This window comes from Dreissena polymorpha, chromosome 13 (genome assembly GCF_020536995.1).
Source record: "Dreissena polymorpha isolate Duluth1 chromosome 13, UMN_Dpol_1.0, whole genome shotgun sequence".
NCBI classification, from domain to species: Eukaryota; Metazoa; Mollusca; class Bivalvia; order Myida; family Dreissenidae; genus Dreissena; species Dreissena polymorpha.
Window position 1 is genome coordinate 73,129,931 of NC_068367.1, and position 17,014 is coordinate 73,146,944.

Genomic DNA, 17,014 nt, shown 5'->3' on the forward strand with positions numbered 1-17,014 from the left:
CACGTGACGTTACACAGCCAATCAGAATTGTACACATAACAATTATCAAAGCTTTCGTTGTTTATATCTATATTTATGGACAGTCTTACTAAAACGGCCGAACATACAAGTCGCATTATTGCTGGCTTTCGCGGGATGGGCCCATTGCGGCTTCGCATGTATCTTGTATTTGACAAACATTTTGGAAACGTTGTGTTGTGTTAATAAGCAGAAATAAAACGCAAAGAAATCAGAAATGAACTTTGTTGGTTACTGTGTGATATCAACGAACAATACGCAATTACGTGACACTCCAAATATTCGTTACGTAACAAAAACAGCATTCTTTATTGTTTAAAAAGGTAATACAATTTCACTTATTATATCTAGTTTTGAACAAACTGCTTATTATACAGTATTATACTTTATTTTCATACATGCATTATAGTACATAAGTCATTTTTTCCTCAACATAACATTACGTTGTAAGTACATTTACGTTAATATTATTGTAAGTTGATGATACAGTTTTAATATTTCTTATTGTTTGCAATTACTGTACACGCAACGTAAAAAATAATCAAAATAATGTGATGTGTCGAATCATTTTTGATTGACAGGATTAGCAATGTAAACCGGTAATTAGGTGGAGCAGAATGATGGTATACTTGTTATGAAAATGAAATTATTCATAAAAATAGGTAACTCGCAGGGTTTTAAATTTCTTTCGCAAATTATTGTCGCTAAGTTAAAATTCTGTCGCCACGTAAAATCTAGCCATTTTGTAGAAGTTAATAAATCAGTCTAAACTGCATATAATTAGTTTGTAGCTGTATAGTAATGATTTGAATTGAAACAAACCTAATGTTATATCATCCTTTTTTCTCATTTATACATTCAAATAACACGTACAACAAACATAGATATATAAGAAATCATATATGAGCTTATTAATATGTCTGTAATGATCTTTCTAGGCTTAGCCACTAGCAAAAGCATGTAAATGATGTTAATATATTCAGTGCATATCTTAAAAGGTGTATGACAATACAAACCACTCCACATCATTTATTTGCTCATACAATAGTAGTTAACAATAAGTAATAATAAAACACTGTCATCAACTTACAAAAATGATTACGTACATGTAATATTATCTGTTGAAAAAATGTGGAATAAATGACTTATACATTATGAACCATTTTATGCATGCATGAAAACAAGTATGATACATTATAATAGCACAGTTTGTTCAAATCTAGATTTAATTAGTAAAATTGTATTACCTTTTTAAAGAAGGCTGGTTTTCTACTAGCGAATAAAACATGTATCATGGGACAACAGGTCACAATTGATTTATTTATTGCACAATAAACAGGAAATCCTATACATGGATTATGCGAAAACTGAACCAGCTACTTGCTTCTGTTTAGAATTACACTGTTTTACTAAAAATAATCACAACACATTGGTCTAGGTACTAAGTGCTTTAACAAACTTGTGGTAATTTTTAGTGACAAGTTTGACATTAATTTACAGGCCTTGGTCGGCATACATGGGAACTTTTGTATTTTCCATATGATAAAGGGTTCGATAAAGAGAAGCAATACAGTAGTGGGCTATCCAAACGTATTCACATAAGCCTCCTTTGTTTTCGAAAACGCGCACTAGGATTTGTAACGTGGTGCAATTAATATATCAGAGAACAGTGTTTATATGTTTAAATATAATTTTATCTCTTATTGGTTTTGTGCAAAGAATGAAGGCACAACGAAGCAGTTCTTGCCCTTGAGAAAATGTATGGAACGAAATACGAGCACGGAGCCGGCATCTTGTGTTAGTTCAGCTTGGACACAATAATGATTTTACCTAACTCTTTTTACGAGTGTTTTCCACAAGTACTCATATTAAGGGACTTGTTCAATATAAAGAAGTGAAATTGCGAACTAACATTATTGAATGGTGTTAATCGTTTGTTTTTGTTCCGGCATTGGACGCTTTGCAAGACTTTTTGATAAATAGACACAAACCTGAACACCTTGAACAAAATGAAATATTAGGAACTAACATTATTGAATAGTGACAAGCGTTTATTCCTGTTCCGTTATTGGTCAATTTTCAAAACTTTTTGATAAATGGCCAAACAACCTGAGCACCTTGAACAAAATGCTACCTTTGTAGATGGGTGAAGGTTACAGATGAAAATGCCCTAACGAGTTTGGTTTTTCAGATGAAGCGACTGTGCTGTCGAAATTCTTGTGCCAACGTTCGAGTACGTTGTGGAGTTGCGTTATAAGGGAAAGCAATCGTGATATATCGACTATCTCCGGAATCCTCCGCAAGATAGATTAATGCAATTATTCGTCTGTTGTTACAGAGTGACGGAAAAGAACGGATGTTTGCTTCCTGTCCTGAGAGTTTTACCTTTGTTGAAAAATATGGATTTATTTTTAATTATGAAAAAATAAGTAAAAGAATTCAGACGTATAAGATCTTTCATATTGTATTTTGAGCATAGTGTCATACTTGTATGCGATTGTCAATTGTTATATATGTAATTACATACGCCAACATAGTACCGATATTAAACCTTTTTAATCACCAATATTTATTAATTGTATTGTGTTCTTCTGGCGTACTCTTAACCACAGTTAAATTGCACCATACATATGCGTTTTACGGTGAGGAATAGATTAAACCTACTGTAACCGACAGTAGAAGTACATCGGAAACACCTGACAAAAATAGTACAGCACATCAATTTATTATTTGGAATTATCCGCTAATTCACAACATTGCACGAAGGAATGTTAAATACACATATAAGTAGTATTTTGAAACATTGTTTGTGTACTCCAAAATGACCAGCCCTACTATAATGGGTCGATTCTAACCTGTTTGGTATTCCAGATTGAGGTCACGGCTGGATTGCAGCACGCAGATCTTTGTTTTTAATCTTGATTGTGTCGTGCGATATCCTAATTGTCTCGTGCGATATCCTGATTGTCTCGTGCGATCTTTTACGCTAAATAATCTTATCAATGAAAATCAAGTTACATACAGGCATGTAATATTCTGTCATTGAAGTGGTTACATGGTTGTTCTTGATCGTCAATATAATGTTGTTCACGTTGTTTTGGTCATAATGTGAATGAGGTTTATGCGTACGTATGTACATATTGGTAATTGTTGTCCAATAAAGTGCATACTGATTTATAAATGAAGTACAACTAAGTTAAGTTTTCGTATATTGCTTGTTTGTATGGCAATATTGTAAGTGTTGAAAATCTTAGAAATGTATTGAAAGTCTTTGAATGAATAATATCAGTTTGTTAAATGATTTTGTTCGAATTGTGATTTTTACACTATCTGGTAAGGTGTGTCACATCTACTAATAATATAATGTGTTAATAAAATGAACATTAAAGGGGCCTTTTCACAGATTTTGGCATGTATTGAAGTTTGTCATTAAATGCTTTAAATTGATAAAGCTCCAGTAAAAAAATCAAAAATAAAATTTAAAAAAGTAACCCTCAACAGGGCTCGAACCACTGAGCTCTGGAGTTCTGGTGTAAAACTCTATTACTTAGACCACTCGGCCATACATGCACATACAATTAAGGTTGTATTTTATACTTTATATAAACAATCCTCGTAGTTTCACAAAATATAACGACAACAACAGAACTCTCCAAATTATTCAATCGTTTCGCGTTGCAACGCTTTATAATTTTCAGGTTTTTAACTCGTAAAAAGATGCATATAATGGCTATTTAAGAGCATGGAAAATGTTCAGTATTACTGTTTCCTCAAAAATATTATAACTAAAACGAAAATGTTCGATTCTGAAACAACTTTTTTTTAATTTCGTCAATTTACCAAAACGTGGAAAAAAAACTTTAAGGATTCTTATGTGTCATTGGATAATGCCATTCCTTTGCTAATAAACAATTTATTTGTTAAAAAGAATATCAATTTGTCATAAAGAATATGTTGACATAAAGATGCAAAGTGTGTTGTTTATTGACGTGTTTCATGCTTGTGTTGTTTATCTTATTAAGCTTAATATTTTCTTGTACCTTTAAACGCTTACAACAAAATGGCATAAAAAAGTGAATGCCCCGAGTGCAATGTATTAAAAAGTCTATGTGTATTCTACACATTTTTGCATCAGGAACAGAACATGAAGTTAGAATAACATAGAGACTATGATACAGAATAAACGTCTGAACTTATTTAAGAGAAACCGATTTCAATTATTACATCATATTTTTGTTTTATACTTCATAAATCGTGATAGTTTGAATACAATAACCTCCTAGCACATACATACCTTCTTTATGATTGTTAACACATGATTAAACTTTTTGATAGATTGACTTGATCATATTTAAAATTTTACAGCTTATTTCTGTCTATTAATTTGACCCACAAAGCTTCGTGTATAACAGTATCAAATACCTTTTTATAATCGATTAAAACGTAATAAAGTTCTAATGCATTGTTAATTGGCGTCGTTCTGAAGTGCGGCGACTCGTATGTAATACGGTTTTTTGTTCGCTTATGGGGGGGAGAAGTTATTTTACGGATCAATGTATATATTTTTGTTGTCAGAATATCTTGCATAGTGGTGATTTTTGTGTAAATTAGTGTAAATAAGTACTGCATTTGTGCCTATTACATTGACTAAAACATTTTTGCCAATAATGCAAAGCTAATTCTTTTAATAAATAACTGATCACAGGGACTGGGCAATAATAAAAGATCACAGGGACTGGGCAAATACGCAAACCGGTGAAACTTTCTGGTTTTGTATAAACACAAAAATAATCAAACTTTTCTAACAATAGCGCAGACTTTTGCTGTTCGAGTTTTGGTTAACGCGTATTTTCTTCAATTTAACAAGACGACAGCGATTACAGGGTTTATTGCTTTATTGATAACCGTTACACTACAGTAACTTATTAATATCTTAGTTAGAACGTGATTTTTCAAGCGGTTCCGTAGTGTAGTGGTTATACGCTCGCTTCACATGTGAGAGGCCCAGGGTTCGAGCCCCAATAGAATCAAATTATTTTATTTGTGTTCTATGTTAACTTTTGGTTTTGATGTAGACATGTTAGTTTAAATAAATATGGTGTTCTATTGTAACCATTTTTATTTTGCCCATGAAATATATGTGTAAGAGGGTGGAGGGGGGAGGGGGGGTTCGTAAACACATTAAAACTTTTACAGTGTTTTCATATCAATAAGTACTCAACCCCTATCGTAAATGAGCAACGTAAGAATAAGTTCGGAATCATCTCCCCTTGAAGTTGAGAAAAATATGAAATGACGCTAACAAGATGAAGCAATTTTTTTAAAACCTACACAGTTCTGTTCCATTAATGAAAACTTCACACGGATGCCAGTAAAAAAAGGAAACCAATATAAATAAAATGAACCATGAAATATTTGGGGGTTACAACACAAAATCATATATAATGGTTATTTGGGGGCTATAACACAACATCATAGATAATGGTTAATTTGGGGTTATAAAACAAAATCGTAGATAATGGTTATACCAGTATATTTTTCTATTTTGTAATGTTCTGGATTATAGTGTGCAACATAAACATGGATATCCCTTTTGCTACGGTGTGGGGACTTATTGTATTTTCGCAACACAGACTTTGCGGAAAAATAATATGTCCGAAATCCGAACACAATGGTTATGTCCGAACAAAATCTCTACTTGCGAAGTCTTAAGTTAAGCTTATTGCACACAAGCTGCATTATACAATTAAGCACATATTTGCTTGTGATCTGTTGAAAGACTTACTTTTGTATTAAAAAAACACAAGCCATTATGTTCATCTGAGTACGAACCTGGTGTTTCGTATGTTGTTTTTTAAAGTCAACAAAAACATAAGCTCCTGAGCACGTTCTGACATTGCCGGTTTCTTACTCGGCAGCTACTTAATTCTAGGGTTTCCGATGGCTTTTCTTCCTAGTGGCCAGTTAAAGGATAGGAATTGTGAGGAAAGATTATCATCGTTTAAGTTGTCACATAAATCAAAACTTACTGGTCATCAACTGGCAAGGTTTACATAAGAGCTATAGGTGGTCCTCTGCTGACAGGTTTGATCCTACGTAACTTACTTGTGCGAAGGATTTATTAAGAATTGATGTCGAGATAACCGACGGACGATATCTATCAGGTACAAGAACATACATATATAAAACGCAAAACTAATACATTTATCGTCACAAAATAACTCTGTTGGTGAGCTTAGATTAGCAAAACGCTAATTCACAGGGAACGAAGCAGGACATAACGTTACAATAATACGAAACAGAAAACATACTTTTTGACATATTTTTACAACAGATTTTGTATATTTATTATCGAATCCCGGTCCTATACAGTTTTATGCAATAATTGTAGTTTTGCAGCAATATAACGAAACGTACCGGTAATGTTTATTTTGCAAATCATTTATTAAAGGGGCTTTTTAACGTTTTGGTAAATTGACAAAATTTAAAAAAAAAATGTTTCTGATTCTTAAATTTTCGTTGTAGTTATGATATTTGTGAGGAAACAGTAAAACTGAACATTAACCATGCTCTAAAATATCCATTATATGCATCTTTTTTATCTATGATTTAAAAACCTGAAAATTATAAAGCGTTGCAACGCGAAACGATTGAATTAATTGGAGAGTTCTGTTGTTATCGTTATATTTTGTGATACTACGATGATTGCTTACATAAATTATAAAATACATCTCTCATTGTATCAGCACGGATTGCCGAGTGTGTAAGAGATCGACTTTTACTTCAGGGGTCAGTGGTTCGAGCCCAGTTGCGGGATACTTCTATTTCTTTCTTTAATTTCATTCTTGTTTTTTTTATGGAACTTTTTAGATCCAATGCTTACATTTATCAATATAAAGCATTTAATTACAAACTTTAATACATGCCAAAATCTGTGAAAAGGCCCCCTTTAAAATGTAGACACGCAGACACAAATGTAATAAATTAAAATCATTTGTGTTGTCTAAGAAATGATAAAGCAATTTACTGTTCCCTGGATCAGTGTACTTATCAAGCTGTCAGATTTAAATTACAGGTAAATGCATAGACCAGCACAACAACAATTAATATAATAATCATCTAGGTAACTGTAACCATTTTGCTTGGTATATAATTTATAATTGATTCGGAATATATTATTTTAGCCAACATGTATCCCAAGTGATTTTTTCGGTAATAAATAAATTACTATGTATACCGAATATTTAGTTCTCTATCATTGCTTTAGCAATCATGTCAGTCGAAGCAGAAACATCATTTATCAATACAGCTGCGTCTTACGTAAGTAGTTCGCATACCAATATATATATATATATATATATATATATATATATATATATATATATATATATATATATATATATATATATATATATATATATTCTACAAGATTTAAGAAAATGATGCTTACCAAATGCTTCCTGACTTTTTCCATTATATATGCGGGGCTTAAACAAATATTGTATTTTCAGTTTTCACCCACATTTTTTCCCAACAACAAACTAGAGCTGTCCCTTTAGGTGGTGAATACCCTTACATGCGACATCCGACATTCCGATACGCTGAAACTCGTGGTATTTTGATAATTATAAATTAACTTTATTTTTGGTTATTTTCTGGTGTTTTTTTTATTCATTTTAATTATATGTATGGCGTCTGCCGAGCTACTGAACAACCGAACTCTATATTTAAAAATTCGTCATAAATACTATTTATACCGTTTTGTAAAGCCCATCCTTAAAAAAAAACAGGATATTTCAAATGGTTTGCGCAAGTTTATGTTGATTACTACTTTTCAAGATACCACAAAACATGTCAAAATATTACTTCAATTGGCAGCGGGATAATAATGTTCAGCTTTTTGTGTTTAATAGCTGAGTTTACACCAGTAAATTCCAATACATTTATTGAAAATGAACATGCTCTGTATGTTAATTATGCGTTCTCATTAAGTGTATTTTTTGTAGAGATTAAACACACGGGAATAATTTAGAGTTAATTAACAAAAACTGTTCAAAGACAGACTGCAATCGGGACCTTGGTATTTGGGCGAACTTAACGGGTTTTCTTATTTTACACTTGATTGGTATCAGGCTATGTCCTGCCCGCATCTTTATAGTTCGATGTAACCTTAATATGCGAAAAATTCCAATCGTGAAACATCGTCTTTCTCCGGAAACTTCGTAAGAGTGTCCGGAGATAGTCGATGCATCACGATTGGTCATCTATGTTAAAAATCAGAACATCAACCGGCTGGAGGTTGGTACCCGTTAATAAAATTATATAAAAAGTACTCACGAATGACTTTTCCATTAATTGAATCGTTAAATGAATATTAAGATTTGTATTTACTTATGTCATTTTATATTGAACATTCCTGACGTTTGTAGCAAGTGTTTGATTCGCACGTGTCTCTATATGTTTATAAATTATGAATATGATTACTGATTTCATTAGATCTAGTTGTATGAACTTGCAAAATCAAACCACTATTTGACCAGAGTCGTGACATAATTATGCCTTTCTTTGAACTTAATGAAGGAAATTGTATGTGTAAATTATTGGCATGTGCCGTATGCTATGAATCGAAATAGTCAAATCATTAGTGAGTTAAATACATGTAGCTATCTATAAATAAACATCCATAAATTATTTATAGATCTCTGCACCAGTGGAGACAATGTGAAAGCATGCAAACCCTGTGTTGCTTACTTATAAGTCAAGGTCACATTAAACACTTGAAGGTACTTAGTCCTTTCACACAGGCAGCAGTATCATAAATTTGCCCCGCCCCCCGGGACCCCCCCCCCCTGGACCCTACCCCCCCCCCCCTTGACCCTACCCCCCCCCCCCCCCCCAAGTTTACCCCAGGGGTTCCAGATTGTTAAATGTACACCTATTGTTTATGGTTTTACTTTTCAAAAACGAACATTGACAAAAATACATAGTTTGATAAAATAACCCTCAAATAGGTATAATATATGGTTATAGTCACAAGTGATAGTGGTACTGTCTTAGTTTGTGTGACTGTCAGACCTTAGAGTGCATTGGCATGTAAGATCACCATCAACAAATTACTTACAATCACGATGAAAAAGAATTAAATTCTTTGTCATCATGATTGTATTTCAAAGTAGATCTAATTTGTCTTTTTCATCGTGATTGTATTTCAAAGTAATTTGTCGATGGTGATCTTACATGCCAATGCACTCTGTGTTCAGTTGAACATTATTGTAACTTGAAATGTAATTATGATTAATAATATATTGACTTCAAAATTATTTATGCAATGGCCTTATTAATGACTTCAGTCTACTGAACTGTTGACAATTATTACCAGCAGGGCTCGACATTAAAGGTAGTCCGACTGTCCGGGACAACCAAATTGTTAGTGCGGACAAGTAAATAAAGAATCTGCTAGTCTGACGGGACAAGTGGTCATTATAATTGTATTACTTACAAAAAATGCCTTTAAAGCCATTATTTCTGTGGAGATATAACTCAACTTTTCCGAGTATATTTTGTATACGTTTAATCGTCGAAGCCTGAGATATTCCGATAGTTCCATGTGATACATGTACTACACTGTACTGTTCACAAGGGAAGCAACCCTTAACTTTTTTTTCTTTGCCAAGATAACAAGAATATTCTCCCTTGTAAAGAATATGCATTTTACGACACCGGTACACACCGATCTTACAGACAATTAACGTAGTGACGTCCTCTCTATGTATAGAATGATTTTGTTTTTAATTAAATATCAGTTAAGTACTGTACATATACATCACTTTTAAAATTTTCTGTTTGATGTAAGTAACACGGTAAGTCAGGTATTATGGCTTTGTATAATGTTTAAAAATCAATAATCTTGAGTTTTCCTGTTATTCTAGTCAGTTCTTTTTGTATTGAAATTGCCTACAATTATGTTTACATGTATTTTGAACGATTCAAGTCTTTGTGATTTGAGCATTTTGTATTATTTCATTATTTTGCAAAGTACTGAGCTGAATAAGATATAATGGTCAGGACAAGTTGCGTTTTGGTCAGGACAAGTGAAATTATGGTCTACTTGTCCGACTGGACAAGTGGCTTCAAAGGTTAATGTCGAGCCCTGACCAGTAATTTAAATTATTTCAGAATGTAGCATGAAGATTACAGAAAGAGGTCAAACATGTGTACAAGGCCCTGTTGTTGCAGTTGTGAGAGCTGTGAGTACACCCGCATGTTAGTGTGTTAGTTAAGGTACAGTTATCTATAGATTTTAAATGGAATTCTGAATTCATAAGGGGAAAACCAGTCCCCGATTAACAATTAGGCGGAGTGGGTAACTGCCTATGGGTCCCGCGACTTTAAGGGGACCTATGAGATAGTGTCAATTTTTTTTTAAATTACTAAGCCTGTAACAATACATTCTCGCATTACTTCAGCAATAATCATGTGCGTATAAAACACAGTGCTGAAATATCAAATAAATGATTGAGTAGATTCTATACAATTATAATTGACTTAACTCTATTTCAATATTACTTTTTTAAATGAAAATCCATAAATTTTAACTTTTGTCACAACAACTTTCACTACCTATGGGCGTCCAGTGTGTACTGGCACTGGGGCAAACTGTCACTCATGGTAATGGATTAGTTCTTCTTGGATGCTCTGAGCTTTTATGAGTACATACATACAGCTAAGACCTAGTTCTTCTTGGATGCTATGAGCTCGACCCGAAGGGTCAATATAGCTGGGAGTTGTATTATTGCAACTAGGTAATTGATATACTTTTTTCCAATCATCAACCAGGCATTGAATTTTCTGCCCCTTACTGGTATATTGATGAAGATATGCCCAGACATCTCTTTGGGCTTCTGTCAGTGAAAAAGGTCCTCCCACATATAACTGTGTGAGGTCTTGAGATTTAATGAGTTTAAGTGTACATCCAGTCTAGTCTTGTTTAAGATGAAAGTTTCATTTTTGCATTGCCAATAAATATCTTATAATCTTTTCAAGGAACAAATTTGGATCATAAACAGTTCAGAAATGGCATATTAATTAACCCTTTCCCCCATAAGAAGCAAAGTAAAAATGGCTTTTGCAACCAGCATAAAAAGAACAGCCTGCAAGTAACTTGCAGCCTGTTCAGGTTTTATGCTGTTTGCTGCTCATAAGTATCTGATGGTTGGAAATGAAGCCTTTAAAACTTGAATGTAGTATGAAAGGTCTTTAATTAAATGCAACCTTCTGATGGACAACGAATGCTTCAAAAGTCGTATCTATGTGGTAAAGGTTTGAACGAGTTAGAGGCAGATTTCAGGGTTCTATGCTAGTTGCAATACTTCAATTCTCCATCTGGGTCACTGGTAAATGCAACTGGTATTAACTGCATTTTCCATGTCAACTCTGCCGCCTGGAATCCAGGCAGCACTTTAATAGGTAGAATGAGCAACATAAACTATTTTCTGGCATCTATTATATATAAAACACAAACAGATCATAAATATATTGTTAATGCACAAATGAAAACAACTTATTTGATATGGTGTGCTTGCAGAAAAATGATATCTATCCAAGTTTCAAACATGTCAACGGTTTACGAAAATGTGTTTTTGCAATGGAAATCGCAGAGTATTACGAAATTGAAAATATGCTAATTTATACATCGACTATCTCCAGCATCCTCGGCAAGATAGATCTCCTTTTTAATCAACCAATCATGCTACATCAACTATCTCAGGAACCTCTGTTAGAAAGATTGAATTGTCACTTCAAAACTTTTGCACTCGGTTTAATTCCATTGTTCTTATAAACATTCTGTTCTGAGCATGTATCCAATTAAAAAAACGCAAATTGATATAAATGGTAAGAGGTCTTTGTTACGATGTATAAGGGCGATTAACATGATTTTATTGACAAACTTTAGACTTTTTATGTCCCCCTTCGAAGAAGAGGGGGTATATTGCTTTGCACATGTCGGTTGGTCTATCGGTCGGTCCGTCCACCAGGTGGTTTCCGGATGATTACTCAAAAACGCTTGGGCCTAGGATCATGAAACTTGACCCCTATTGATTTTGAGGTCACTAGGTCAAAGGTCAAGGTCACGGTGACCCAAAATAGTAAAATGGTTTTTATGTCCACCACTATAGTAGTGAGGGACATATTGTTTTTGCCCTGTCGGTCTGTCTGTTTGCGCCAACTTTAACATTTTGCAATAACTTTTGCTATATTGAAGATAGCAACTTCATATTTGGCATGCATGTGTATCTCATGAAGCTGCACATTTTGAGTGGTGAAAGGTCAAGGTCAAGGTCATCCTTCAAGGTCAGAGGTCAAATATATGTGGCCAAAATCGCTCATTTTATGAATACTTTTGCAATATTGAAGATAGCAACTTGATATTTGGCATGCATGTGTATCTCATGGAGCTGCACATTTTGAGTGGTGAAAGGTCAAGGTCAAGGTCATCCTTCAAGGTCAGAGGTCAAATATATGTGGCCCAAATCGCTTATTTTATAAATACTTTTGCAATATTGAAGATAGCAACTTGATATTTGGCATGCATGTGCATCTCATGGAGCTGCACATTTTGAGTGGTGAAAGGTCAAGGGCCAGGTCATCCTTCAAGGTCAGAGGTCAAATATATGTGGCCTAAATCGCTTATTTTATGAATTCTTTTGCAATATTGAAGATAGCAACTTGATATTTGGCGTGCATGTGTATCTCATAGAGCTGCACATTTTGAGTTGTGAAAGGTCAAGGTCATCCTTCACAAGGTCAAGGTCATCCTACAAGGTCAAACGTCATATAGGGGGACATTGTGTTTCACAAACACATCTTGTTGAATGATAACTCAAGAACGCATACGCGGCCAACAGGGCGACCTCTGAACAATATAACTGAAGCAACTGGTCTGTTATCCTAAATCTATAATTATCAGTCCAATGAAACATCATCATTTGTGTAAAAAAAGTGGATCAGTGAAAATATTATTAGAATATGAGATTTTTTGTATATTTTGTATATTAAATATTGTGTTAATGTTTAATTTTGTTGATTAATATAAATATAAGCAGGACAGGGGAGGTAATACACTATTATATCTTTCTTATATACAGGGGAAACAAATGCAATAAGTTTAAATTTCATGTTTAATAAATAGAGGACATTTGTTCATGTCAGTGTGAGATCATTTGTTATTTTTTATGATCACATTTTATTATTACTTTGACAAAACAACACTTACCTGAATACCACAATGGATTCCACCCAAACAATACCCCACGCCCCCACCAGAATCCCTTCCCCCCCAACCTCGACCCCCAATTATTATTTTTTTAAACATCATCTAATAAATTACCACACCCCACATTATACCCCCCTCTCACCCCCCATCCCCTGTACCCCCCCCCCCCACCCCCCCCCCAAAAAAAAAAAAAAAAAAAGATTTTTTTTAAACATGTAATAAATTACCACACCCAACATTATACCCCCCTCTCACTCCCGCCTACCCCCAACCCCCCCCCCCAATTTTTTTTTAAACATCTAATAAATTACCACACCCCACATTATACCCCCGTCTCACTCCCCCCAACCCCCCCCCAAAATTTGTATGCCCCCCTTCGAAGAAGAGGGGGTATATTGCTTTGCTCATGTCGGTCTGTCGGTCGGTCCGTCCACCAGGTGGTTGTCAGACGATAACTCAAGAACGCTTGGGCCTAGGATCATGAAACTTCATAGGTACATTGATCATGACTTGCAGATGACCCCTATTGATTTTGAGGTCACTAGGTCAAAGGTCAAGGTCACGGTAACCAGAAATAGTAAAATGGTTTTTGAATGATAACTCAAGAACGCATACGCCTAGGATCATGAAACTTCATGGGTAGATTGATCATGACTTGCAGATGACCCCTATTGATTTTGAGGTCAAAGGTCAAAGTCACGGTGACCCGAAATAGTAAAATGGTTTCCGGATGATAACTCAAGAACGCATACGCCTAGGATCATGAAACTTCATAGGTAGATTGATCATGACTCGCAGATGACCCCTATTGATTTTGAGGTCATTAGGTCAAAGGTCAAGGTCACGGTGACCCGAAATAGTAAAATGGTTTTCGGATGATAACTCAAGAACCCATACGCCTAGGATCATGAAACTTCATAGGTAGATTGATCATGACTTGCAGATGACCCCTATTGATTTTGAGGTCACAAGGTCAAAGGTCAAGGTCACGATGATCGGAAATAGTAAAATGATTTTCGGATGATAACTCAAGAACGGTTTTGCCTAGGATCATGACACTTCATAGGTACATTGATCGTGACTCGCAGATGACCCCTATTGATTTTCAGGTCACTAGGTCAAAAGTCAAGGTCACAGTGACAAAAATCGTATTCACACAATGGCTGCCACTACAACGGACAGCCCATATGGGGGGCATGCATGTTTTACAAACAGCCCTTGTTTAATTTTTTTTAAACATCTTATAAATTACCACACCCCACATTATACCCCCCTCTCACCCCCCACCCCCACCCCCCCCCCAAAAAAAAACAAACAAATAAAAATATTTTAAATATCTAATAAATTACCACACCCCACATTATACCCCCCTCTCACTCTCCCCTAACCCCCCCCCACTCCCCCCCACCCCCCCCCCCCATAAAAAGGAAAAAAATTTTTTTTTTTAAAACATCTAATAAATTACCACACCCTTAATTATACCCCCCCTCTCACTCTCCCCTACCCCCCAACCCGACCCCCAAAAACAGGAAAAAAATTAAAAAAATCATCTTATAATCATCTAATAATTACCACACCCCACATTATACTCCCCTCTCACCCCCACCCCCCTTACCCCCCCCCCCCCCTCCTAACCCCCCCCAAAAAAAATATATTTTTTTAAACATCTCATAAATTAACACACCCCACATTATACCCCCCCTCTCACCCCAACCCCCTACCCACCCGACCCCCCCCCCCCCAATTTTTTTTTTTTAAACATCTAATAAATTACCACACCCCACATTATACCCCCCTCTTACTCCCCCCCTACCCCCCCACCCCCCTAATTTTTTTTAAAACATCTAATCTAATAAATTACCCCACCCCACATTATACCCCCCTCTCACCACCTGTACCCCCCTACCCCCCCCCCCCCCCCCCAAATTTTTTTTTCCTTTTTTTATTTTTGAAAGATCGCCTAATAAATTATTAAATATGAACAATTTCCCCATGATTGCTTACGTTATACTGTCAAGCACTCGAATAGTCAAGCGCGCTGTCCTGTGACAGCTCTTGTTAGGTCACAAGGTCAAGGTCACAGTGACTCGATATAGTAAAATGGTTTCCGGATGATAACTCAAGAATGCTTCAAGGTCACAGTGACTCCAAATAGTACAAGGGTTTCCCGATGATAACTTACATTAGGTCAAAGGTCAAGGTCACAGTGACAAAAAACGTATTCACACAATGGCTGCCACTACAACTGACAGCCCATATGGGGGGCATGCATGTTTTACAAACAGCCCTTGTTTTTATTTATGTCATGCAATGTCATGCATATTTGAACTCTCATCACTATTTATTTGTTTGGTTGGCTGGGTTTTATGCTTAAAATCTAATTAGAACATAATTATCTCATGCTATATATGCTGAATGGATGCTTGAGAATATGGGGTATGTTAAAAATGCACAATACAATTGCACAATTAATCAGTTTATGTAACAATTTAAAAGTTAACCATTCTACGATTTACAAGAAAAACACAAATAACTAATAAATAGGAGCCTTGTTTTGGGAAAACTGGGCTTTTTGAATTTGCGTTAAGTGTATTTCCAGATTAGTCTGTGCAGACTTCCGTTTTTAGGAAGTTTCTCTTTCCCAGGAGGTTTCTTCTAAATGAAACTCCAGTCTAGGCAAAAAGTGTTGCCACTGATTACATGTAGTTTGTGCATACTGCACAGGCTAAATAAATTGGGACAGCACTTTTGTCACAGGCATTAAGCACTGTTTTCACAGAGTAAAGCTGAAATATTTGTGCAAGCCTTTGCCAAGAAATTTGTTTAGGCACAGAGGCAACCCCCAAGGATGGGCTATGATTGCGGTTTCAAGGATTGTGGTTTCAAGGATTGAGGTTTCAAGGCTTAGGAAATCCTTGCACAGCATTAATGTAGTTTTTATATCAAAATCAGACTATGATGAGGACAAACATGTATAGTGCGTTGAACATCTATATAGCCTTTGGTCTATATGTTTTTTGGCATAGACTACTTATAAATATTTGAACAGTTCTTTCCAAACAGTGACTTATGAACCGGCCTTCCTTTGATGGAATGATTGTTGCCTGAAGAGCAAAACATTGGAGAGTACATCAGCTACATATGTCTAGCTTTTAGTTTCGCTCTATATTTTATTGGCATAGACTGCTTAGAAATATTTGAATAGTTGGTTTCAAACCAGTGACTTATGAACAATATTAGGCCTTTGATGGAATGATTCTTGCCACAATAGCTAAACATCCGAGAGTATATCAGCTTATAAATAATTATGCCCACCTTCGAAAAAGAGGGGGTATATTGCTTTGCTCATGTCGGTCTGCGGTCGGTCGGTCTGTCGGTCCGTCCACCAGGTGGTTGTCAGACGATAACTCAAGAACGCTTGGGCCTAGGATCATGAAACTTCATAGGTACATTGACCATGACTCGCAGATGACCCCTATTGATTTTGAGGTCACTAGGTCAAAGGTCAAGGTCACGGTAACCAGAAATAGTAAAATGGTTTTTGAATGATAACTCAAGAACGCATACGCCTAGGATCATGAAACTTCATGGGTAGATTGATCATGACTTGCAGATGACCCCTATTGATTTTGAGGTCACTAGGTCAAAGGTCAAGGTCACGGTGACCCGAAATAGTAAAATGGTTTTTGGATGATAACTCAAGAACGCATACGCCTAGGATCA

General features: G+C 35.4%; 1 protein-coding gene across 1 annotated transcript in view; it reads left to right on the plus strand.

Moving 5' to 3' along the window:
• Positions 1–8,252: 8,252 nt before the first annotated feature.
• The window catches only part of LOC127856342 (oxidative stress-induced growth inhibitor 2-like), a 37,776-nt gene continuing 29,014 nt past the window's right edge, over positions 8,253–17,014 (plus strand). The window contains exons 1-2 of the mRNA XM_052392483.1: positions 8,253–8,316; positions 10,195–10,265. The gene's annotated coding sequence lies outside the window, so the exon portion shown is untranslated. The remainder of the gene's footprint in view (positions 8,317–10,194; positions 10,266–17,014) is intronic.